This window comes from Podarcis erhardii (assembly GCF_964252035.2).
Source record: "Podarcis erhardii genome assembly, chromosome: 12".
NCBI classification, from domain to species: domain Eukaryota; kingdom Metazoa; phylum Chordata; class Lepidosauria; order Squamata; family Lacertidae; genus Podarcis; species Podarcis erhardii.
Window position 1 is genome coordinate 27,816,567 of NC_138513.1, and position 26,395 is coordinate 27,842,961.

Consider the following 26,395-nt stretch of genomic DNA (forward strand, 5'->3'; position numbering starts at 1 on the left):
TGAACATGTGGGTCAACCATTGCATCATCAAAAAACTGCAATAACATAAGTAAATACCAGTTTTCTGGTTATCCAGAATTTTGATAGCTAACAATTGCTACTCCAAAGGCCCCCCCCCCAAAAAAAAAACCTTAAGTGATTTATTTGCCTATGAAAAGATGTAGAAGTTTTAAGTGATGCTGATGACTGCAGATCTGGGGTCTTTATATGCTATATATAAAATGACAGTGCTAAAACATCACAGGTAAGGACCTTTCCTTTGAAGATGGCTTCCTATAAGCTAGTGGCCTCAGTCTGGAACAAACTGGTCACATTTAAGTTTCAGCGAAATCAACGGAACACGTGGCCCTGGGGGCATATATAGAGTGATATAAGGCCCTTGTATCTGCATAGCATTCAGATCCCCTGTAAAAACTTTATATTCAGTCTGGTATGGGATGTGCTGCGCTTCATTATCTGTGGGCAAATGGGTTGCCTACACACTGATCCCCACTCCTTGTGGTCTTCAGATATCTTTGCATGTGTGCAATAGGTACCACAACTGGTGGTGGACTGGATAGGAAGGAACCAGAGACCACTTCACCTTCAGTTCAAGGAAGAGTAAAATCTGAGCCAAGGGAGCTCAGGGAAGAGATTGCACTACCTTTGGAAGCCAGCCATGCCTCCTTGGGGTGATCACCCCATTGAGGACAAGGTGGCTTTTAAAGGTGCTTCATGGAACTAGAATACTTCCATGACATTGTTATGGTCTGCATGTTGTGGAAATGCATTGCTGGCATGCAACTTTTAAGAAAGAGAGATCTAAAAACAGGCAAAATGTGCATAACTGGCCGACTGGACTCTTCATCTGGATATGCAAACCATATTCTGTGGGTTCCAGCTGTTTTATAAATGGCACTCATTTTTGCAGATGCTGCTACAAATGCTGCCATGATTCTTTTTTAAAAATTCTTTTTTATTAATTTCCAATAAAAAAGAATTTTTAGTCATACATTTTCAATAAAATCACAAATGCTGCCATGATTCTTGGATCTTCAAGATGTTCCCTGCCAGTAACTAATGTAGGTGGAGCAATGCAATTTCATTCATTGGCAACACAGTCATGCAATCCAGTCATTCCCACCGAAGTCTTCACTGAAATAAATTCAGTCTCTTTTCAATGCAACTATGCTGTGCTTGCCATCTTCATTTCCATCCTTGAGTAAAGGATGGAGTTGCATTGAATTAATGGCAAAGTCTCAACTGATTTCAATGTAACTAAATTTCACTCAACATCTTCCGTTTCCATCATTGTCTGAAATCTTAGCTGCAGTGAATGAAATGGCAAATCTTTGTTGACCAATTTCTCTGCAACTAGATGTCACACACCATGTTCAAAATTTGTAATTCCAAGCTCTAGTTTCCCTGTTTTATCTTCACTGGCATCCTGACGTACTTTTAGATAGATGTAGGAGATTCCATTCTCCACTCAGGAACTGACTAAGATATATTTTTCTCTCTCCTATGTATTATATTTAAATTTTTAATACTCCAAATTAACATTTGAAATTATTTGTCCCTGTAATTTTATTGAGCTACTTAGGGACTCTACCAACAGTGATGACTAATTCTTTATCAGACTGTATTAAGGTCCTGTATAGTATGGATTGGGACACGGGTGGCACTGTGGTCTAAACCACTGAGCCTTGGGCTTGCCGATCAAAAGGTTGGCGGTTTGAATCCCCACAACGGGGTGAACTCCCATTGCTCGGTCCCAGCTCCTGCCAACCTAGCAGTTTGAAAGCATGCCAAAAAGTGCAAGTAGATTAATAGGTACCACTCCGGTGGGAAGGAAAACTACTCTGCTCTGGTTTCACCAGAAGTGGCTTAGGCATGCTGGCTACATGACTAGGAAAAACTGTCTGCGGACAAACATTGGCTCCCTTGGCCTGTAAAGCGAGATGAGCGCTGCAACCCCAGTCGTTCACAACTGGACTTAACTGTCAGGGGTCCCTTTACCTTTATAGTATGGATTAAATTTTTACTCCACTAATAAAGGTCTTTACTGTATGTTCACTTCCATGAACCCGTGTTTTCTTGGGAGTCACCCCTGCCTAGTAGCACACTTGTTGCTTAGTTTTTTATTTAAAAAAAATTAAATGGTCACTTCAATAGCCAAGTTTTGCATGGGGCCAAGATCCAAAGAAGTGATGTGCATGCAAGGTTAGATGTGAGGAAAGAGAAGGACACGAGTAGGTAGCCAGAGTGTAATCTCTTGCTTTGTCTGTGCTCATCTACTGTTTTGCTGTTGCTAAAGAGAGGTCTGTGTTTAGATTCAAAAGTAGTTTGCTCATCTAGTTTGTGGGAACGGCTGCATGGAAAGAAACAAATGAAGTCTCAGCTGTGCTTGAGTGTCCTGAACCCCTGGCCTACCTGGCAGCAAGTCAGTATGTCAAGTCCAAAGACCAGGGGTCAACCCACACAAGCAAAGTCAGGAAACAAAGTCCAAAGTCAAACCAACTAAATCAAGTTCAACAGTCAGGATACAGTCCAGAGTCATACCCCAAGCACAGTCCCATAGAGGCCCAGAAGCATTCAAGCCAAGGTCCATCAACATGGGCAGTTGAGCAGACACAGCACCTCAGCTCTGCTTCCCTTTTGTACTTTGCCTGCTGATTGCAGCATCTGGGCTTGATGAGGCAAGTGACCCTCACCTGTTCCAAGCCTCCTTCAGCTGAGGAATCACACACCACCTCCTGGAGCTAGTGAGCCCCACCTGGCCAGCTAGGGAGCTGGGCTGTGGGCCCTTGCTTGTCTCAGCCTCCTAGAGAGTCCCTCCTGCTGCTCCCTATACGTCAAAGCCCACTGTGATCACGGAGACAGGGGCCCCTCTGGCTCTGGTGATGGGTCCTGCTGCTTTGGTTCCTGACTCCCGTCCTCCATCACCCTGTGAGTACTTCCTCATCTCCTGCTTGCCCCAGTGTGTCCCAGTCACAGCTACACCCCTTGCCGGGATCCTCTTCCTCCTTCCCGTTGTCCTGCCAGTTTATGACAATGAGCTTCTCCCTCATGGGTCCATAACAGTTATTCAGATCCCAGCCCCCAGTACCTAGAGGAAGGTACTTTAGATTTTTGCAGTGTAGTATGTAATCATTAAAAAAAGCCAACTTCAAGCTCAAGCCCAAGACTTGTCTCTCTCACTGTTTTCTTTTAAGGTGTTTCCAAGAAGTATAATCCTGTAAAACACTGGGCTTACTTCAATGGGTCTACTTCCATGTGAACAGCTATAATATTAAGTTTTTGAAAAATTCCTTCCAGGAGCACCTTAGAGACCAACTAAGCATGCACACAAAAGCTCACACCAATAACAAACTTAGTTAGTCTCTAAGGTGCTAATGGAAGGAATTTATTATTACTATTATTACTATTATTACTATTATTACTATTATTACTATTATTACCATTATTACTATTATTACTATTATTACTACTATTATTATTATTATTCGACTACAGCAGACCAACACGGCTACCTACCTGTAACTATAACTATAATAAAGGTAAAGGGTAAAGGTACCCCTGCCCGTATGGGCCAGTCTTGACAGACTCTGGGGTTGTGCGCCCATCTCACTCAAGAGGCCAGGGGCCAGCGCTGTCCGGAGACACTTCCGGGTCACGTGGCCAGCGTGACATCGCTGCTCTGGCGAGCCAGAGCCGCACACGGAAACGCCGTTTACCTTCCCGCTGGTAAGCGGTCCCTATTTATCTACTTGCACCCGGAGGTGCTTTCGAACTGCTAGGTTGGCAGGCGCTGGGACCGAGCAGCGGGAGCGCACCCCGCCGCAGGGATTCGAACCACCGACCTTTCGATCAGCAAGTCCTAGGCGCTGAGGCTTTAACCCACAGCGCCACCTGCGTCCTATAACTATAATATTGTTCTTTAAATATTCCTGATTCTGAGGTGATCTATCGGGGTGATTTTGTCCTAACCTGGCTTCACACTGGGAGAGTCCTGTTGACAGACACAGGGCTACATCATTGAACATCAGTGCTGTTACCCAGAACAGGCCCTACCATTAGTCAAGTGGGGTGGCTGACTCAGACAACCGATGCTGGAGAGTGGGGAGCGGCACTGAGATTTTAAGGGGTGGTATAGCTGTGTGGCCTGTCCACTGTTAGCCTTAAAGCTAGCTTGCACGCTTCAGATATGGTGGAGCATGCTGTTCCATTACCAAATTTGAAGTAAGATTCAACACCTGGTTTGACTGGCTTTGGTACGTGGAGTTGGACTTGTGGACTTTGTTCTTTGCCTCAGGCAGCACAATATCTTGGTCTCACAGTGACTACTACTTCTAGATTTCAGGGTGTTCATTACAAGTTTTGTGTTCCATTGGTATGGTGCATTTAAAAAGAAACGACATATATTTGGCGCATTTATGCAAGTTGCGTGCATTTCTTATTAAATGAAGTGAAATAAGTACTTAGTTTAGTGCTTTGCCAAAAGGTTATTGGGCAAACAACAGTCTTAGTGTGCCAAGCTGGGTTTTCTTTCCAAAATACATTCTTCTTTATGTTGAAACACATTTTATAATGATGGCTGAGGTTTATCATATATGAGACATTTTCTAGACATCTCATTTTTAAAAATAGTAGTGATTAATCAGTTCTACAACCATGACAATCATTGATGAGGTGCTTCTTCCAAATAGGCTAGTAATCTTGGCGGATGGATCCTCTAAGCTTTACCGGTGATCTAATCTGGCACCCGCGTCTGCTGAGCAGCTGAGCTAGGAGTTCTTTACCAGCACACATTTGAGCTAGTTGTGATCATCCTCTGCCAAACAAAGCCAATGGTGACAGATTAGTTCAGCCTGCCAATGGCAATTCCACTGGAAACATCAGAAAGTGCTGATAAATCTACTACGTAACTAAGAGCCAATATACACATCAAGAAGAAGGCATATTGTACAGCCTTCCTGGGACTCGGCTCCTTAACAATGCAAATGGGCCATTATATGATGGAATATCTTCTCAGTTGGGAATAGGAAACCTGTAGACCTCCAAATGTTGGACTCAGCTCACATCATCCCTAGCCACTGGCCAGGTTGGCTGAGAACTGAAGTCCAGCAACATCTGAAGGACCACAGGCTCCCATCTCTGTCCCAGCTTTCTTAAATAATGTCTGTGTGTAGAAAACCAGCAAGTTAGGAAGAAGACAAAGTATCTACCTGACATGCTTACTTCCCATAGGCAAGAGGCATCACCCAACCACCTGTAATTGAAGGAGTGCAGCAGCTTTGGGGAAGTTGCACCATGTACTTTCCACCCCCACCACCCACCCCCAAATGTGCAGGTTACCTAAAATGCAGTGGAACTACCTTGAACCTGCACTGAGTTTTGCATTTCAGTGCCAGACTAGAAGTTGGGGGAAGACATCCTCATAGAAAGTATCATAGAATCATAGACTTGCAGGGTTGGAAAGGGCGACGAGGGTCCTCTAATCCAACCCTCTGCAATGCAGGAATCTTTTACCCAACTGTTGGGAGGTTGTATAGACCGATGGAGGAGAGACATGTTTTGTTGCAGCTGGGGCACCCAGTTGTGCTGCTTCAGATGTGCCATGGCATTTCTTCTCTCTGTGCTCCTCCCACTTGTTGGGGGAGCAATAAGAGGAGAGGATGATGGCCTTGATGCCCTGCTCAAGAGCTTTTCAGAGTTATCTAGCTGGTCGGGCTATATGGATCTTTTTCCTGATCCAGCAGGACTTTTTGTATTTCTCAAAGGAGAAAGTTGTGTGAATCTCTTTTAACAATGTGTGCATCTGCACAGTTTTGACAGGGGCAGGCTACACCAGTTCAGAAGGGTTCTTGAAAACACGAAACTTGAGCATTACCGATTCCCTAAACTGTTGGATCTTGCCAATTTGACCTTGCAGCCTTCCAAATACACATATATCCACGCAGGCCATTTGGGCACAATGGCAGGGAGTTGATGAAGGGTCTTTATTATTCTTAACTTTAACTTTTCTTTTTGTGAGCATCTTACATTTCTCAAACGATTACGCTTTTCCCAGCACTGGCCTAGCATAAAAGATTTACTGTTACAGTTTGTGTGTGGCCAGGCAGTGGCATATGGAAAACATGTTTCCTGCTATTTAATTTAATTACTCCAATCACGTGCCAGCCCCGGGCATGTCATGCTGGACCTGTGAGGCTCATTGTCTGTCAAAGAGATGGACAATATCTTGGCTTTGTTTAGTTGCTCTGCAGGCTGCAGATAAAAAAAAACCTGAAATGCCGACTGTTTGTTTAACCAAACTTTGCATTTTTTACCATTTGGCTTTGATTTCTTTTCTTTCTTTCTTTTTTGCTTTGCAAAAAGAAAAAAGAGAGAGAGAGAATGACATTTTGGCCCTTTTGAGCTGAAAGAGAAACATTAAGGATCGGAAGATGAACTGTCACATTCTGAGGTTTCCTATATGAAAAAGTTTTCTGGTTTAGAAATGAGCTTTGTTAGCAGAAATTAAAGAGACATGAATCACAGTTTATTTTAGACTTTGCTGCTAGCGTGGCACAATGTGGGGAGGGGTGGGGGGGTAGGGAGGAAGGCCCCGGCTGTGTTTATTTCATTATAATGAATTTAATTTTGATTTAGCTTTTGGTGGTCTAGCAGTACCACTTTGTTTTTAATTTGCCTTCATTTTTAATGCATCAAGCACGAAACGACTGCTTCCTTTTGAACTAATTTGCAGGGGTGTAGGAAGTGGTCTATCTAGCTTACACTGGCAGGCAGCTGCTCATGGATTCAGGTAGAGGTTTCGCTGAACGCGAGACTTTCCACCAAGGATGAGATCCTGAGACCTTCTGCACAAAGCAGATGCCCTACCACTGAGCTATAGCCCTTCATAGTCTACACACCGTTTTTGTGTGTGAAGATTTTAAAAAATTCATTCCATAAGGTAAATAAAGCAGAGATAACAACAGATGGAAAACAAAGCTGTAAAATGGGCACATAGGAGTAAGTACAGGTATATATGGGTTAAATAACAAAGTCCAAGTGTTGGAAGCATAGCTGTCAACGTTTCCCTTTTTTAAAGGGAAAATCCCTTATTCCAAATAGGATTCCTCTCAAGAAAAGGGGAAAGTTGACAGCTATGGTTGGAAGGTCTTCTGTTGGTAGGTCAGGATCTGTTGCTGGTTGAGCTGCAACATCAGCACTGCCATACAAATATATGGTTATTATTATTAATTATTATTATTATTTACACATACATACCTACCCTGCCCAACTGGCTGGGTTTCCCCAGCCACTCCCAATAAAATATTAAAAACACAATGAAGCATCAACCATTAAAAACTTCCCCATACAGAGCTGCCTTCAGATGTCTTTTAAAAGTTGTATAGTTCTTTATCTCCTTGTCATCTGACAGGAGGGCATTCCACAGGGCTGGTGCCACTACCGAGAAGGCCCTCTGCCTGGTTCCCTGTAACCTCACTTCTCGCAGTGAAGGAACTGCCAGAAGGCCCTCAGAGCTGGACCTCAGTGTCTGGGCAGAACAATGGGGGTGGAGACGCTCCTTCAGGTATATTGGGCCGAGGCCGTTTAAATAAAATAAATGGATCCCCAGGTGCAACCTTTTCAGTTAAAGGTGGGTCTGATTCTGAAAAGGTTGGAGATTACCAAGTCTGACGATAGCTCTGCAGAGTTTCAGACGGGATCCATTTCTCAGCTCTACCCTTCAGAGGACGGTCTTCTATTTGGAGGGCTGCCTGGTCCATGTCTGGTTTAAAAACAAAGAAGGGAGAGCAAGCAGGGCCCTTGAAGTTGTCCACCACGGGTCACCTGCTCACAGTATTTTCTCCCCCCCCCCCCATGGTGAGATGCATTGCATTTCTGTGCAGATCGCAACAGTTATTTCTGTTTTCTGTGGTTTATTATTTCTGTAAATCAGCATGGGTGGATCTAAACACAGGAATACAACCATGTTCAGTTTTATTGTGCAAATCGGTGCCCACTTTTTGGGTGGTGCTTAAGTGGCTGCCCTATGTGTTCTGCCCCTGAGCTAGGATCCTCCACTAATAATAATAATAATAATAATAATAATAATAATAATAATAATAATAATTTTTATTTATATCCCGCCCTCCCCAGCCGAAGCCGGCCTCAGGGCGGCTAACAACAATAAAACAGTACAACATTACAACACAACACTCTAAAATCATTCATTATAAAATTAATTCAAATCAAACCAATGGTAACCACTGGGCCAGAGCACTAACACAATGGGGAGGGGGGAGGGGCAGAGAGAGACACCAGAGTTATTCAGAAATATGGGATGGCTTGTCTGCATATCTGTGCAGGAGTAGCCTGGCCATTAGAAAAACCTTACCAGCTGTCAATGTAGAGATCACACCTGTAGCCTTCAAAGCTCCGAATCTTGTGGGGCAGGAATGCAGCTATGATGACACTAGAGTCAAGCCACCACTCTTTGTGACTTGCTCACAAAAAAAACTTTCACTACCTTACCTGCCCACACATACCTGTCCTCCATTTGTGGTACATAGATGGCAGAAGGAAACTCTCCTTCAGTTTATCAAGTTTTGCCTGGTTGCCTAGATATTATTTTGAATTGCCACAGGTGATCAGGCATATAGCAATTTACAAGCTGGTCTTCAGGGTCCTGATTGTCAAGGCTGGAGGTCCACACCAATTGAAAGATTATCAAAGAAAGCTGTACAGGATCCAGTGTGGTCCTGGAGCACCTCCACAAATGGAACAGCTCTACAAATTCAGGTGGAATTTGGCTGTAGTTAGGAGATGTGTGTGTAAACGAAGAGCAGTTTTTTTCTGTGGGATCTCCATCTTAATATTTACCCAGCTGGTTGACGAAGTGCCTGAAAGACAAATTGACCACTGATTATTCTTCTGTTGGGAAGCCAGCTTGTAATACCACAGATAACTGCTACCACTCGGAAGGGGGAAATGGCATTTATCTCAATAAACACAGTCGTGAGGCCAGTAATGATTTAAACATAGTTTGAGAACAAATTTCTGTGTACAGCAAATTGAGCCAAAACCAAAAAATGTATAGAACGCATTCAGCCCCAATTTATTAAAGGCACTCTGTATGTTTATGTATATAAGCAAATGCAATCTCCCATCAGGAAGAAGGAGCTCAGTGGGAACAGGAACCAACTCTAAACCAATTACTCCAAATAACCTATCGCATGGCCAATTCCCCGGGTGATTCCCATGTACTAGGCCGCAGCAAAAGTGCTAAAATTAATGATTCTAGAATAAACTCTTTGAGCCCAGACCAGGTAAAGTTAGTTGTGATTCAGGCTCACCAAAACCAATGGAACGAGTTAGCAGTGGCTCACTGAAGGGGATTGCTTTCAGTGCAACTTTGTCAAACTGAACTTTCAGGAAGATTCACGTTGCTGACTTCAGGGAGAAGTTGAAAGGTGGCAAAACTGGGTTACATTGAAATCGATGGCTCTTACACCCACGTTTAACTCCAGTTGATTTAAATAGGGCTTCAGCATGTCTGTCTCAGGATTACACCCTTATTTTCTTCCATAGATTCAGTTAGATATGAATGGGAAATAAACAATAATTCAGTTACTTATGAGCACAGCCCAAGAGGGGCCATCTCAGTGGGAGGTGTTATGGATGCAGAAGCTCTCAGCTTCAATCTCCAGAATCTGTTGGTTACAGCTGGAGAAAGGCTCCTGTTTAAAGGAGATATGCTGCCAGTCAGTGTACACAGTACTGAGCTAGATGGCTCAATGGTTTCATTCATTATAAGGCTGTGTTCTTTTGATCCAGTTTCTAAACCAGCAGGACCCACCATGCTGCTTAGATGGAAACAGCACTGCTTGCCAGCAGAGGTGTATGATACCCGGTCATGACCTGGATAGGATGTCCTAATTTTCATCAGAGAAATGTTGGAGGGTATGGATAATCTGGGTGGATAATGGGGTGCAGGTTTACTAAAAAGGAGGTCTTGTGGTCTCTGTTCGCCATCTACTGAGGTCCAGCTCCGAGGGCCTTCTGGAGGTTCCCTCACTGCGAGACATGAGGTTACAGGGAACCAGGCAGAGGGCCTTCTCGGTGGTGGTGCCCGCCGTGTGGAACACCCTCCTGTCAGATGTCTAGGAAATAAATAACTATCTGACTTTTAGAAGACATCTTAAGGCAACCCTGTTTAGGGAAGTTTTTAATGTTTGGTGGTTTATCATGTTTTTAATATTCTGTTGGGAGCTACCCAGGGTGGCTGGGGAAACCCAGCCAGATGGGTAAGGTATAAACTACTACTACTACTATTATTATTATTATATCCAACTCTCCAATTCCCATCAGCCGCAGCCAGCATGGCTAATAGTGAGGGCTGATGTGAGCTGCTCTGAATCCTCACTACCTTAGTCCACAAAGTGAAAATGAAACTGGAAAGAATATAGGAAAATGACATAAAGACAGAGGTGAAGAAGCCTGGGGGCTGACTACAGCCCTCCAAGCAGCACTGCCAGGCCCTTGAGGGAATTTCCCCCCTTCCCCACCACAGTGCTTCTGACTGGCTGGAATGTGCCCTTGAACTCCTACAACACCTCTGACGGAGGATAGAAAGGCGTGAGCTAGTGTAGAAACCAGCTTATACATGAAGAGGGATTTAACAACCAGTCCCTCTTCCCAAGGCATTCTGGGAAGTGCAGTTCTTTAAGGGGAACAGGCAGCTCCTAAGAACTCTCAATGCCCTTAGTTTCCAGAATTCTTTGGGGGTGGGTGGAGCCATGACTGTTGAAAACAGTATCACAGTACTTGAAGGCTATGTTGCGAATGTGGCTTTAATGAAATTTGCCCCACATCCTGTTTAGATGTGATCACAGCTATCAGCCGTAGCAGAATAAATGGAGGCAGTAAGAGGGCACAGGTGATCAGCATAACACAGGCAAATGAACTACAGGCAAGGAAGTCATTGCTGGTTTTGGGTCCAAGAAAACAATAACCTTCCCTCACTCATCCCTGTTCCCAGTAGCCGTTTTTTGTACTCTTTTGGCTGTAGAAGATACCTAACAAACCGGTGGCTCTGTGAGGAGTTTCTGGAAATCTTTTTCTGCAGCTAACACAGAAGGCCTCTGCACGTTGCTCTCTTGCCGTTCCAGCTTCCAACGTTTTTTAAATGATCTGTGATTGAACCTTCCTTTGAAGATAATTTATGGAGGGAGCAGCTCCCTACCTTCTTTGTGGTTCACCACAACTTCTAGAAAGGTTAGTGGGAGTGCACTAAAATAATAGGACAGGCTTGGGCTCAGCCTAGCCTTGGCTCCTGCAAAACTGCTGCACACGTGTTTCTGTGGTCTCTCTGTGTAATAGGTACAAATGCAAACACAGCTATCCCAAGGATGTGTGTGTCTGGGCGAAGAGACAGACCAGGTTGTGCATTTACCTTGCAAATACAGATTTTAGCAGCGTTAAGTTGAGGTTTGGATGTCAAACTTCCTTAGAGCTAAAAACCAAAACCCCATAACCTTGTGGAATGTAAGCAGAAAAGTAGTCCTGTTATCTTAGGTGCCACCTAGTAGCATTGTTAGAGTTCAGTGGCAATGCTGTCAAAATATTTTGGAAATGGCAAATGGTTTTTTCATCAATCCAGGTGGTTTTTCTTTTCTTTTCGTGAGGGGGTGAGGAACACTCATTTGTCACCAGTAGTTCAAAGGCCACGTTAAATTCCATGTTCAATGGAAACAAATCTCTGACCACAACTCTGCAGGAAATATTATTCAAGGGGGACTATTATTTAACGGGATTTATAGATTGCTTAATCACCCACAACCTCTACGGGGTTTTCATAGAATGTAAAATGTTCATTAAATCCCCCCAACCCCCAATAAAATCAAAGGTTGAAAGCAAGCTAACCTAAAATTAAACAAAATATAAGAAAAGTATAAAATATAATTATATAATAAAACTGTACGTCTTGATTGGCTTGCCTTATCAAACACATTTTTAGCAGGTGCCTAAAAACAATATAGCAAAGGTGTTTGCCTAGCACAGGTGATAGAGAATGCAGGTGATATAGCTAAGAGATGCTGCCACACTGAAGACATGCTGAAGGTGCCATGTTGAATCCCTGCCTTTGTTACTTAAAAGTTATTGAGGTAAAGGATATCAATGGCTACCAGCCTTAATGGCTCTGCTCTGCCTCCATGGTCAGAAACTGTATGTTTCTGAATACCAGTTGCTGGAACTCAAGACAAGAGAATCCTCTTGTGTTCAGGTCCTACTGGCCCTGCTTGCCCAGGCCAGCGACCCATCTAGTCCAGCATACTCTTGTCATCTTATGTTCTTAAGTATGACATTTCAGATGATGGGAAAGATAACGGCATGAAATGGTGAAGAAATCACTGTTAGAATAGACAGGGCTGGACTAGATGGGCCTATGGTCTGAGCTGGCTGAGAAAACGTCCTGTGTCAAATATCTATACCGTAGCACATGATGATATGTGACGGCATGGATTCGTGTGTTGACATCTTGATTGGCAAAGGGGATTAATTCTGTAAGGTGGTGCCTCCTTGCTACAGCTGTATTTTGAGCAGAATGCCTAGTTCCATTCTCAGTTCCATACTCAGGAAGGAAGGTCTTTGGGTGGCCCTGTGGAGGTTGCAATCTCCAAGTCTATCCTAACTCCCAAAGGTAGGATAGGTATGTTGGTCTGATCTTCTTACCCCCCCCCCCCCCGGGAGAAGCAAATGTGTAAAATGCTTCTTAGTTTAAGGAATATGATACTTACGTTTTCTAGGGATGGGAGAGAAATTAGTTTGGTCCATGTTGTAATGCAAAACTAGCTAATTTGCACTTTCTGAACCCCAAACACCAACACAAATGCAGCTATTCTTTGACATCTTCTTTCTCAGAATTCTGCAGTGTCCTCCAAACTCCCCTCCCAAAAGTGTACAAAAAAGTGCACACTGATAAAATAATGTGCAAAATTAATTATATTAGGAGTGATTACTTGCAATGATGCATATATTGAGCAAATCTACCTGCAAAACAGTGTAAGAAATGTGTGCATAAGCCCAGACTAAAATTCCTGTGGACTTTATTTTTTTTTGGGGGGGGGGGAGCAAACAGCTGTGGAAATGGCATGAACTGAAGTAGAGATTAGAAAATGGAAACTGAATGTGACCAAGGCGTTCAGTTCCTCCATTACACTCTAGCCAAAAATTTGGTTCCACTTCCACCTGGTTAAAAAGCCGATAAGAGCAAGAGGTGTAAGCACTACGTTTTGTCCACAGTCTTATACATTGTTGTGTGTACTTAAATCCTGCTGATATCAGGGGGCTTCAATGTGCAAAAAGAGCCCTGATGAATCAGGTCTAAGCCTCATCTGGTCCAACATCCTGTTCTCACAGTGGACAAGCAGATACCTCCCATAACCGAGGGCAGGATTGTAGGACTCGAAAGCAAAGCAGCCTGTTTTTTACTGGTCTAAGCCAGAAATGTGAAAGGTGGGTGGGCCAAGCTCATGAAATACAATTCAAGATGTTTTGAAAGAAGAGGGCCTAGGAGCTGCACCTACAGCATGTTCTCGTGGCAACCGACCCCTTCGCGGAAACCATTGTAATATCTGGGTTTAGGCACTGGAGGTAGTGAGTGATGTCCAAGATGAGAGATTTATAGCATATGCTGAGCATAACGGTATGAGCAGGTTTGGCTGCCAAATGGGACTGTGATTTAAAGAGGGCATTTAAAGAGGGCGCCTTTGGTCTGATAGGTGGTATATTTGTTCGGTGGCTAGAATTCACTCAAGGAAGGGTGGTTAATTATTATCGTTGTATTTGATGCCCTGGCCAACGATAACTGGGGAAATGGAGAGATCCAAATTGTCCAGCTTTTGGTGAGAGGACGGAATGAAATACTTGGCTACGGAGGGGAAGGGGAGCCAAATTTCATGGCGCTGTGGAGTGGCTCGGTTCAGAGAGCACTTATGTGGTTTATCACCTTTCAAAAAATAACCAATGAGCCCAAATCATGGCAATTTGAAGTAGCAAGCAGTGTTCTTTTCTTTTGAGGGAAGGCTGCCTAAAACGGAGGAGACAGCAATTTTGGAACGCATCCCTGAACTTTTACCAAAAAATGGGGGGGGGGGGAGCTCTTACTACTAGCTTGGCTTCACTTTTGAGATCACTGCCTACTTTTAAATCCTTTCAGCAAGACCTCACTCCGTTCGGGTGACCCGCATGAATCACTGCGGAGGAAATCAATGCACTCTCCCTTTACACACACACACACACACACACACACACAACCGCTCCCCCATTCCCAATCTGGTTTGGATTTGATTTTTAGCATCAGAAATATAAACAGAAGCAAAACGTTTCATAAGATCACAGGATACGGCTGCAATTCAGCTTAATACAGCTGCGAGAGTACCTTGAGCTGGAAAGCGCTTGTAATTCTTAGAAAGAAAAGATGTGTCTGCTATGACCCAGAACTGCATCTTTGAACTTTGACTGGGACTCTCAGTTTGCCCAGGAGAACAAAGTTATGCATTTAACATCTTAGCCTAGTAAATCATTGGCTTAATGGGTTCGCCTTTTCGGACTCCCCTTTATAGCTGATGCTAGTCTTTAGCAATAATGTCTGTATTCCTTCTCTCTCACGTAGCATTCTCCTGAGCAGGCTCTTTGGAGTGAGGCTTTAGAACTGGCAAATATCTTAGCAACTCATACTAAGCTTTAATGATGACAATGCACAAAGGCATCTGAGGCCTTTGGGTAGGAAGTTTAGGCAAAAGGGAGGGCCTCAGGGTGTTTGCCATGAAAGAAAGAATAAACCAAATCCTTGCTTTTTCTCTCCGGTTTCAAAACATTCTATACTGTTTGCGACAGAATTCCCTAAGATTAAATTTTTAATGATGATAATAATAACAATAGAAAAAAAGCGATGTGCATTTTGGTCAACACCCGGACTGATATATGAGCTTCTCTTTGTATAATGCCCAGTGCATAGCAAGAACGTTCCAAAAATTGCTTCTACACAGTCTCCCACATCGCAGGAAGTTGGTATTGGAAATGTATTGAATGTATTGAAAAACAGATACAGGAAAGGATAGAAACCCATCCCTGGCTTTATTAATATTTTTTTTTTCAAAACCCCCCACCAATTTCAAGATGTGTGCAGTTTCCCTGCACGACCATTTCATGCTTAAACGAAACCTACAAATGGGCTTTACTAGTTCACCCACTGCTGACTTTCCTACCTGCCCATGCATATGTGGGTCACTTCAGAGACACTCCAGCGTGAATTGCAAATCCCTCTTGTACCATGAAATGAAAACACCCATGTATTGACTTAAATGCTTACACACACGCATGAGTTGAGCTTTATGTGCAAATAGGGCCCGTATAACTAGGGGTGGTGAGACAAAAGCAGTGCTATTATCCCCCTTGTGAGAAAGAGGCGTGGCCAAATGTACAACCATTTTTTGGGACGGGGTAATTCTTAAACTGACTCTGCCCTCCTCTTTCAAGAAGTGTTTTCTGAAAGAGAAGGAAATACAGTGGTACCTCAGGTTAAGTACTTAATTCATTCCGGAGGTCCGTTCTTAACCTGAAACTGTTCATAACCTGAAGCACCACTTTAGCTAATGGGGCCTCCTGCTGCTGCCGTGCCGCCGGAGCACGATTTCTGTTCTCATCCTGAAGCAAAGTTCTTAACCTAAAGCACTATTTCTGGGTTAGTGGAGTCTGTAACCTGAAGCGTATGTAACCCGAGGTACCACTGTACTTGAAAGAACCTTCAGAACTACTGGAAGTGTGCCTAGGTTCGCACATGTCAGTAGCAGCCCCGTGCTAAGTACATCTTACTCAGGAGCAAGACCCATTCATTTCAGCTCTTCCAAGAAACTCTATTCAATTGCTTTTTCTTGCATGTCAGTCGGTTCAGGCATTAAAAACATACTGGCTAGGTGCAGCAAGCAGCATAATATACGGTTATGTTATTTTTTCCATGGGCTATTAATATCTTGTTACTGTGGGACTCTGCTGGTTGGTGGTTTCTGGTTTGTGGTATTTGGCTTCAAGGTAAAAGGGATGAGGGAAAAAACTTAAGACCACCTCCAATATGAATATTTACCTCCAACTGCTACTTAACATAAATTACCATTCGTTATTTCCATACTTACATTTCGACAGAGAGGGAGTTTTTGATGTCTTCCCAGCCAAATGGCGTGCAGATCTTCAGCAGCATGCAGTGCGCTCCCTGAGACCCTCATTAATTCCAACACACATGTTAAATGCTCAACATCCTATACACTGGGGCTTGTGCAATATTAACAATGACAATGTGTAAGGGCCGTGGTGATGTCTCCAAGCAGGTCCACGAGACCATAGGAATAAATGGCGAGGCATTGAACCAAGTGAGTTCCCTCAGGGCTCGGCCTCTTAACATTTTGTTTCCATCCCGGGTTTTTCTGATGGGCTGCAGCATGCCCTGGGCTCACACGTGTGTGGTGGACAGCTTTCTGACAGGGCATCAACCCACTTGTTGAAATGAATCCAGGCCCATTCTGAATAAAGTGACGCAGTTTCTACTTTGCAGCTGGTGGGGAACCATCATAGCCTAGCAAACAGGTTGACAAAATAGGGCTGGGAGATATTTTGATATATCATCCAACACTGGTTTGAAGTCCATATCATGATATCGCTTTCATAATTTTTGACCTGGCAATATGTTGGAAATCATGGTGTGTGTGGGTGTGCTATGCAAAAATCACAATGTGGGGAAAACTGTGAAGCCAGCCAATGCTTCTCTCGATTTCTGCAGCCCCTGTTAACTCTGCCAGCTCAACTCTTTCGTGCCTCCTGCAGGGTGCAGCGAATCACAAGAGCAGGGGCCGCCAAAAATCACCATTCGGGGGGGGGGGGGAGGACACCACGAAGCCAGCCAGTGCCTCTACATAGCTCCATCCTCCGTCATGTATAGTTGCACTGTGTGTGTGTGTGCACACGCAGGCAGGCAGGGGCACTAGAGTCATACTGTGTGTGTGTGTGTGTGTAAATATATATGGCCTGTAAATTGTACCAGCCACACTGGCTCTCACTGTCCCTTGGATCAATATCCCTGATTCTATGGTGCTAACCAGCTGATCCTCTTTTTATCCAATGTGCAAAGATGTCTGAGCCTGATAGAGTAGGTCACAAAGCACAAACTTCTCTGCTAACTCACAAGAGCCTTTTCTCTGTGGGTCTTAGACAGGCAAGGTTTCTTATATCCTGTTCACAGGCACATTCAGTCCTGACACAGAAAATGCATGGATTTTTATTTTATTTTTATGAATTGCTCATTAGTACCCTTTCTTTAACCAAAGATCCTTCTGAAAATCAAAGCAACTGAGCCACAGTTATTAAATCTGACATCTGTCTTCTTAAGTAGAGAGAGAATATCTATTTATGCAGGAAGAAGAAAAAAGCTTGGACCCGCACATTCCTCATGTGCCAAACATTTTGTTAAGAGAAATATAAATAAGAGAGCTGACTCTAAGGGCTCTACATAGCTGTCCTAAAACTAGTCATCATGTAGATTTGGCAAACCCATGCCCAAGCAGCTACAAAATATATATTTCCAAAGAATCTGCAAATTTAAGGCCTTTTCTTATAGACATGGTTTGCCACATGAAACCTGTATATGGGAGGCAATGTACGCAAATTGTACATGGGGTTTTTTTTTTAAGTGCACACGCAGCAAGATTGCCATACACCTGCTCATAAGTCTTGGCTGCATACATTCTGATTTGTTTTCTTAAACTGCATCCAGGTAACCAGTATACTGGGCTAGTAATCGCCATCAGAAAATACAAAAGGTCTTGCTGGATCAGGCCAATGGCTCATCTGGTCACAGAATCATAGAACTGCAGAGGGTCTTATATTCTGGTGGTTTTCAACCAGTGCGCCGTGGCGCACTGTGGTGCCGTAAAGCAGCCTTTCTCAAACTGTGGGTCCCCAGATGTTGCTGAACTACAAACTCCCATCACCCCTAGCTAGCAAGGCCAGAGCTCAGGGATGATGGGAGTTGTAGTCCAACAACATCTGGGAACCCACAGGTTGAGAACCGCTGCCTTAAAGGATGGCCAGGGGTGCTACAAGCAACACTGGCCTCTATCCCTCTTTCCTTCCCTCCCTTCCTCTGATGCCCTCTTGCATCTCTGCCTCCCAAAGGCTTGCGTAGCTGTTTGTTGCAGCAGCTCTGGCTACAAGCTCCCCAGTCAAATGGCTGCTCTGGGACTGGCCAGGGGTTGCTTCCCAGGCCCCTGTGGGGCAGTGTGATGAGGCACCTCTCTTTGGGGCATGGGGTAGCTCAGAGACCAGGGGTGGGTGGCAGAAGTGGCTGCCCAGAAGACTCCCATGGATAGGGGAGAGGAGAGGAGGCTGAGGGAACACTCCACAAGAGTGTTTGAAAAAGGGTGAGAAGCTGCCAGCTCTGCAGCCAAGGGGTGATGTAACTGGCTCCTGAGCCCCACAGGGGTGCCGCAGAAAGAATGTAGTTGGTCAAGGGAGGCGTGGACCCCAAAAAGGTTGAAAACCTCTGATCTAGTCCAAAGCCCTGCAATGCAGGAATACACAGCTGTCCCGCACAGGCATTGAACTTGCAACCTTGGTATTATCAGCACCACACTGTAACCAGCTGAGCTATCCAACATCCTGTTCTCACAATGGTCAACCAATGTCTGTAGGAAGCCCACAAGCAGGACATGAGTGCAACAGTGCTGTCCCTACTTGAGATTCCCAGCAACTGCTATTGAGAGGCAATGTGCTTCTGGCAGTGAAGATAGAAAATACTTGTCGTAGCTACTAGCCACTGGTAGCTTTAACTTCTTCTTGTTCTTCTTCCTCCTCCTCCATCACCATCTTTCTTTTGTGAGTGGTATATTATGCAAACGGAGTAACGACAGTTTTGCATATGCCGAATTCAATGGGATGGAGACGGGAACCTATGCAAGCTCTGCATCCAACTACCAGAAATTACCATATTCATCCAGCTTTCTGAAATATGCATTGTACGTCATCTCTTGAGCACATCTTTGCTGTCGAGAAGCCTAGAAACTTGCTTTTTAAGAAAAAGCGAACATCAAGATGTTTAGGAAGCTGAACTCTGAACCCAATATTACATTTGGTGGGTTTTATTTCTCTTGATGAAACCCATGCAGACCTGCTCTTGGTAGCTGAGGTGAAGTTCTGTGCCAAGAAGCAGCTGTTGTGGGCAGAGAGAGGGAAAGAAAAGAGGCAACCACTATAATGGAGATTTAATAGATTTGGATTAATAGACAAGATGCAGGCAGAAACGTTAACCTAAGGACCTACAAAGGAGAGGAGGGAAATCCAGGAGATTCTTCGGAATTCTCTTTCTATGTAGCTGGTTTGATAATTGTTTGTAAATTTCAAAATCTGAAAAAACAAAACAAAATTAAGAAAAAGAAAAAGAAGAGCAGCAACCACAAAGAGGATGATCATGGGCTCCCAGTCCCAGTCCTGGTTAACTGAATGCAAATGTACATATACACCCTGAACTGTTGGGTATAAAGGAAAATACATTTATGAGTTAAGGTTATGAGACTTGGGCCAATGCTTCTCATGGAATGGAAGCTTCTGAAACCATGAGATGCATTTTGAAACAAAAGCAGCCAAGGAATGGATTATCTCATTTCTTTCTTTTGTGGTGTCCCAAAGGACAAGGCTAGGCACAGCATCCCGTAGTGTCCAGCAGGTGTTGCTGTAAGAGCAGCAGAGTCCTGCAGCCTCTTCCAAGAGCATCAAATTCAATCACAGCCTGGGACTCCCAGTTCCACTATAAAATGCAGGCATCTCACTTGGCAATGCAAGAGGCTACTGCTGTGCTACTGGAGTGACCCTACTTCTCAGGCGCACCGTGCCAAAAAGCTTGCAGCAGACAAAAGAGAGAGAGAGGAGAAAAAGAAGAAGTGAAATTGATGGCCATGAAAGAGCCTTTAGGTTTGGGACTCCTTAACATCCTCCTGGCCTTTTGAAAACACACCCCAGTCCAAAAACAAAAAAATGCAGCATGGGTCAAGAGAACGAGATGATGCACCACTGTGCTTCACCACCACCCCATGCAAAATCAAAAGCGTCATTAAATAGTTTTAAAATGCAAATTTGCAGAATGAAATTTCAGAGCCCTGCAAAGCAGCCAATGAAAGCAAGAGCAGCTGGAATCCTGGTGACCGATTGCGAGCCCAGCATCCAAGCAAAACATCTTGAATTGCTGGTACAGTAATAAATTACCGTTTTCACTTTCCTATTTTGCAAGTGAAAACAGCACTACATCAAACTCGGAGGAGCGGAGACAAAATGATGACCTTTTCCTTTGGCCTTTCTCGGCTTCTAGATGAGTCGCTGAACTACTGCTGCTTGCTTGCGTTGCACCGAAGAGTTAAATGCAGTCACTGAGTAGACAGAGCCGTGAAATGAGGACCCGGTTGCTGAAGGGAAATGATCAGGTAGCAATAGATGAAAGCCTAAAAGGCCTATAAGATGGTCTGCTCCAGTGGCTGTCCATTCATTTTCTCCCCAGGATTAATTTGCCCTCTTTAACTATAGTGAGATAAAAGTCTGAGGGCAAGAGGTGGCCCTGGAGTGTTCAAAGGGCAAGAAGTGGCCAAGAGCTGGCTTATCTCAGTCTTCGATTAGCCCGTTTGAGAGCTGATACATGGCAACCTGCTTGATCTAATGAATGAGGGGTTCCTCCAGAGGTGAATGAATGGGAAATGCCGCCTCCCCCAGCCTAGGGAACAAATCAGGACAGCCCTCTTCATAAAAAGGGTATCTACATTCTTTATGGTGACAATGATTTATATTCCGATTTTGTCCTGGACTATCTCTATTTTGATGGACTCCCTTGATCTTGACACAACTAACTTGGTTTTCAGACAGAGGGTGAAACTATAAGATAAAGGAGGAGACACCAGAGAGGTCCTTAGAGTTTATTGTAAACAGAATGTTATCTTCAAAGGCAAGGCATCTTGAAGCGACAATGGACAATTATGCTCCATCACAATGCCTCTGCTCATTTGGTACACCAGGTATGGGGAACCTGGGGCCATCTAGATGATGTTGGAGTCCAAATCCCATCAGCCCCAGCCAGCATGGTCAATGGTCAGGGATGATGGGAGTTGTAGTTCATCAGATTCTGGGTGGCTGCAGGGTTCTCCATCCTGAGAGTACATATATAGATATCCTCAGGGTTGAGCTATTCCTAAAATTGCAAGTTACAAGTAACCAGGCTGTGACTCTCAGATAATTTCCAGTCACACCAATATATGCTGGAAGCTACAAGTGAAATGACAATGCAATAACCCAAAGCTTGAAGTTTTCAGAAAGCTCAACATTTTCGGGGGGGGGGGGGATAACAAGATAGGATGAATATTGTTCTCTATTTGTAAACTTCCCTGCATTATCTGCCATTGGTTGCTAGACCGAAGGCTGCTTAGTGCTGTGCTAGTAACTCTCTTTCAATCTATTGAAATTGATCTTACCCCATGAAAGAGGCTTCTGCTTTCCTGCCTCATTTGCAGGGCACTTTAGAATTGCTTTATAATTTTGCTGGGTATGAAGTTGGCCTTACCTTATTGCTGTGAGGCAACTGAGGGTTTTCCTGCATATGTTTTCCTGCAGCCTCCCCAGCTGCCTGCACCTGATCTGAAAAAAACCACCCATAGGAGGCGTTATCTCATGATGTCTTCCCCTGGGCTGTGACTGAATCATATTTAAATTGAATCAAAGAAAGCCAAAGAGGCTAGCTAGTGAGTGCCTGAGACTGACACACTTACTGGTTTTCTTTAAAAGGAGAAATCCTTGCTTTTACATTTAGAAAGTTTCTGCTCTCATTTCTTAAAAAATAAATAAATTAAGACTTCATTTTAAAAACAAACAATTAACAGCTGTCCAGGGTATGACAGGCAGCCTTCTCAGCTTCTCAAAACTTAGATGAAAGCTCAGTCGAGGACATCCATTGGCTATTTCAGAAACATGGTCACCCAGGAAGGCTGCAGAATGCAGACCACCAGATACATGGTTTGTAGAATGAAGGAAAGGGCACTCAAAAACCCTGCCACATTCTAAGCAAGGTAAGCACACATACAAAAACAACCCTGCACCATCTCCCCAATGAGAATTTCACTGGTATTTTATCCCCCTGTTACTAATTGCCAAATGTCATTACTTGCCTCTTTAACTGATGGGTCATCAAAATCTTACATGAACCACATCCATTTCAGGAAGGGGAAGTGGTTTAAGTTGAGTTGTACTGTATCCACAAGTGCCCACACAATGCCCCTTTTGGGGAAGTTCTGCCAGCTGAGCCAACATAGTGCCAGCTGAGCTGGGTTGAGGATCTTAAGGCTGGTATATTCCTGGCTCAACCAGGATGTGGGAATTACATGGGCAGAGTCTGAAATCAGCCAGGAACTGCCCAGGTTCCACCTCTTCCAAATGTGCTTGTCCCAGCAGACCTGGGGTTTGGGTTGTACTGAGGAACAGTTATGGAAGAGAGACAAAAACGTTGGAGGAGAAAAAGTATATGAGAATCTGGGCAAATGAGATGTGTAGAAGTTTAGGAAAGATGGGGAAATAATGCAAACCATTGCAACAAGGGTCTCTGTACTCGACTAACACCCTCCCCACTTCTCTGAAAGTCTTTCCACAGACTTGAGCAGATGTTTGATCCAATCATGAGGTATATAACTTCAGTATATAACTTTGTGGCAAAGGAAAGCTTGAACATATTAATTAGACTAACATTTATCCTAGAAGTGACCTCTGAGGAATAAGCTTTGTGCAATAAGGCTCTCCACAACGGTTCCTGCCAGATTCTTCCTGTACCCCAGAAGAGCAGCAGCTTCGGAAATGAGAGGAGCATGGCTTGAATATAGACACCATGCCATTCCTAGCACTTGGGCCCTGAGGGGGTCATCGCTTGCCATCCTGCCAATTACCACAGCCCGGCAAAACTATGTAAAAGGCAGAAAATGTTGCAGGGCACTGATTTTAAAGATCACCAGCAGATCCCAGTGCCCCTTAGAGACAGCTGTTTCCAAAGCAACAGGGATTTCATCTCTATACATTTCCCTTGGCTCCTGGCCAACATATTTAGTTGCCATCCAAAATAGCTGGGCTGTCGAGCAATGAAAGCGTTTCTGAGTCACTTTATCATCTGTCTTTCAGTTGATTAAATCAATCAAACTGAATACATTTCAATATATTTGCATTTTCAGAAACCTCACTGCAGATACCTTTTTTGAGATATCATAAAGAATAAGAGATAGTTTAACAGCCGAATAAAGAAAAGCTACTTTCTTGGAAGAAGGTTGGGGTTCTAAAAAACAAAACAAAAAACCCAACAGCATAAATGTGTGTCTAATTCACAGTCCCAGTGATTAAAATTTTACTGTGGTCCAACAGAAATACAGATGGAATGCTATTTACAATAGCTGCAGCAAATGGAAATTTTCCTATTTTGAATCTGCATATCTAGGCACATTTAGGTACCAACAGTGAAGTAATGATTTGAGTCAGCCCTGCAGGATCATTTCAGTAGAAGCCCTAGGAGAAATTGGTATGAACAGCAGTGGAGCAAGCCAATTGGGTGCCTGGGGTGGAGATATCTTATTTTTAAAAATTCCATTATGGGCCACAGTGTGTGTGTGTGTGTGTGTGTGTGTTTGCTTGTGTGATTGCATGCAATGCATCCTTTAGTCTAGAACAATGGACCATAGTGACATCTTAAAGGAGCTTTTGAATATTCATGCACTGAGGGGAGCTTCCATTTGGGGGAAAATATGAAGATTAAAATATAATAAAGTATGTGAGGGAGAAGAAAGCAACAGTACACCATTCTATAAGATTACTCTTTCCAAATGGGGGCTGAGAATTGCAGGATCTCCGAAGCAGCAATTTGCTATTACAACCGTTTGCAACAGAATGTCAATGTTGCACTCTAACACAGTTTTTTTCCAAATCACATGCTTTGTGAATCTTGCAAAGCGTCAGCTCCTGATCTTCCTGCTGGCTACTGGCCTGTCCAAATGCTGCAAAATTGGTACGTTAAGGGCCTGAATATCTGGCTGCACAGATTATGATGGATGGATATATACGTAGGCAGGAAGAGAAGGCCCTAGACATGTTACCAAGGTTTGTAATTACCAGGTTTGGCGCATGGATATGCCCAGCTCCTAATGCTTGGCTGCATTATGAACTGAACCTTATTTTGGCCTGGAATGTCTTCTCTGGCTCAGAATGGAAAATAAGATTTTGCACATACATGGCCGATGTTTAGGCTGTCCAGGTGGCTTTGCAGCTGCTTTGTAATCAAATGCGCCAAGCATCTTCAATCTTAGCCCTTTTCTCCTGGTGAAGCTCTTGCTGATTGCAGTGAAATGACGAGGCTTTTATTTATTTACCATTCAAGCATTCAACAGAAACATAGACATTTCCTTAAAGCTATCCCCTTACTCATAATAAAACTCTTGCTGTGTGCTGCGATTGTGAACTATATGACCAGATCACCCAACAAAAACTCCTTTGCTTGTGAGAACCAACTTCCTAATTTGTACATGGTTGTCGCCCCTGATCCAAAATCTTTCTTATTTCATGGCATATTTGTTTTTGTAGAGGTGGGGTTGCATTTTTTAAAGATTTTGTTGGGAGCTGCTCAGAGTGTCTGGGGAAACCCAGCCAGATTGGTGGCCTATAAATAAATTATTATTATTATTATTATTATTATTATTATTATTATTATTATTTTAATAATAATGCTGATTTGATGAGTTAATTTGCACACATGTGCACACTCACACATGCACACACATTGTTGCAGGAATGAGGGAGTCTGGACATGAAGGGTTTAAAAATCTCAGGAGCCTGGGCAAAGTTGACAAGTGTCTCTTTTGTTAGGGAACTTACAGGTGATTTGTCTCCATGGGAAATCATGGTTAGACATCTTTCTCATGTCTTCTGAAAGGGACAAAAGCAACAATGCCCACCTTCACTTTCAACTAAGGATGAGATCATGTAGGTATCTGTGAATGAAACGAAGAAGGCAGGAGGCGGCTTTTAAACGGGATTAAGACAAATGAGAAAGAGGCAGAGAGCTGAATTTAGGCTCTGTAAACTAAAAGCATTTTGTGGTGCTGGCTGATTCTCTCTGGACATGGCCTTGCTGTCATCATCTCCTAAACCTAACCTTAAAGTGTAGGCTGGGATCATTTGCTCTTTGTCTCTGGGCATTGGAAGGTACTGAGATTCTTCTGGGGGGTGTGTGTGTGTTCTGTCTGTTAAATTATGCTTCAAAAGGGATAAGCCATTAAAAGGTACCCTACTCACTTCCACATTACGATTGTCCAACTGTGACAATACATATACAGACGTTTTTTATTTTTATTTTTAAAATGCCACTGCATGTATGCCTTCCCCTTGTTTCTTTTTGAACAGCCAAAGTAACTAGATAGGGGCTTATTTGCCCTCAAGTTGAAAGTATCCTATGAAAATTCCTTCATCTCAATGCTCTTTAAAAATGCACGGCTTCGGAAAATTAAATTACAAAAAATTTATCTGTTTGGGATCAGTCTTGTTTCCTCTTTCCCTTTGTGTTTACTTTCCTGCAGTAGCTCACATCAAAATGTTTTCTGGAATGCCAGGGCTAAATAAGTTATGCTTAACTCAATATCTAATACAAATAGCTTCTGGGAAGCCTTTGCCACACCATCATAAAAGCTGCATTTTCTTTTAATAGCTCACCGCACTTTGCTGATATAGTATTTCTCTAATCACCAATCTTGATGTGCCTTCCTGACCTTGCCTCTCTCTGCCCAAATAACTGTGTGGGTATCAAAGGTCCATGTCATTGCAAGAGTGAATGGCTTTCATTTTCCCCCTTCTCGAAACTTCCGGTCCCTGCCATCTGCAAAGAATTATTCCAATGAGGGTTTTTGCTGCCTTGCGGCGAGTGCCCTGCAGTGGCCTGTTGGTTGGATAGAGGCAGCCCTTGCCAAAACAGTTCTTGTGGTCAGCAAATAGATAGACGCTGCTGCTGTGTTTTTAGCGTGGAAGAGGCTGGTTTGCTTACTTAAGCAATTCTCTTTTGGCTTTTAGTTGTCTTGATGGCATCACAGTGTTTGGGGTGATGGCAGGATAGAAGTTCCTTTGTTTTTCCCGCCCTGGAGAAGGAATAAATATCCTCCCCTCCTCCCCTTGTCTTCTAAGTTGGTCAGTTGCATCACAGCAAAGCAAGAGAGAGATAGCTCAGTGGAAAGATTTCACCATTTTTGTAGCAAGTTGATCTTTTGGCAGGATGCCTATGGAAGCATTCTTCAGAGTTTTGTTATAAAGTACACAGAAGCTCCAA

The 26,395-nt window shown here is 43.6% G+C and overlaps 1 protein-coding gene across 7 annotated transcripts in view; it reads left to right on the top strand.

The window, feature by feature from the left end:
* Window positions 1-26,395, top strand: part of HDAC9 (histone deacetylase 9) — a 425,839-nt gene that overhangs the window by 251,041 nt on the left and 148,403 nt on the right. The window lies entirely within an intron of this gene.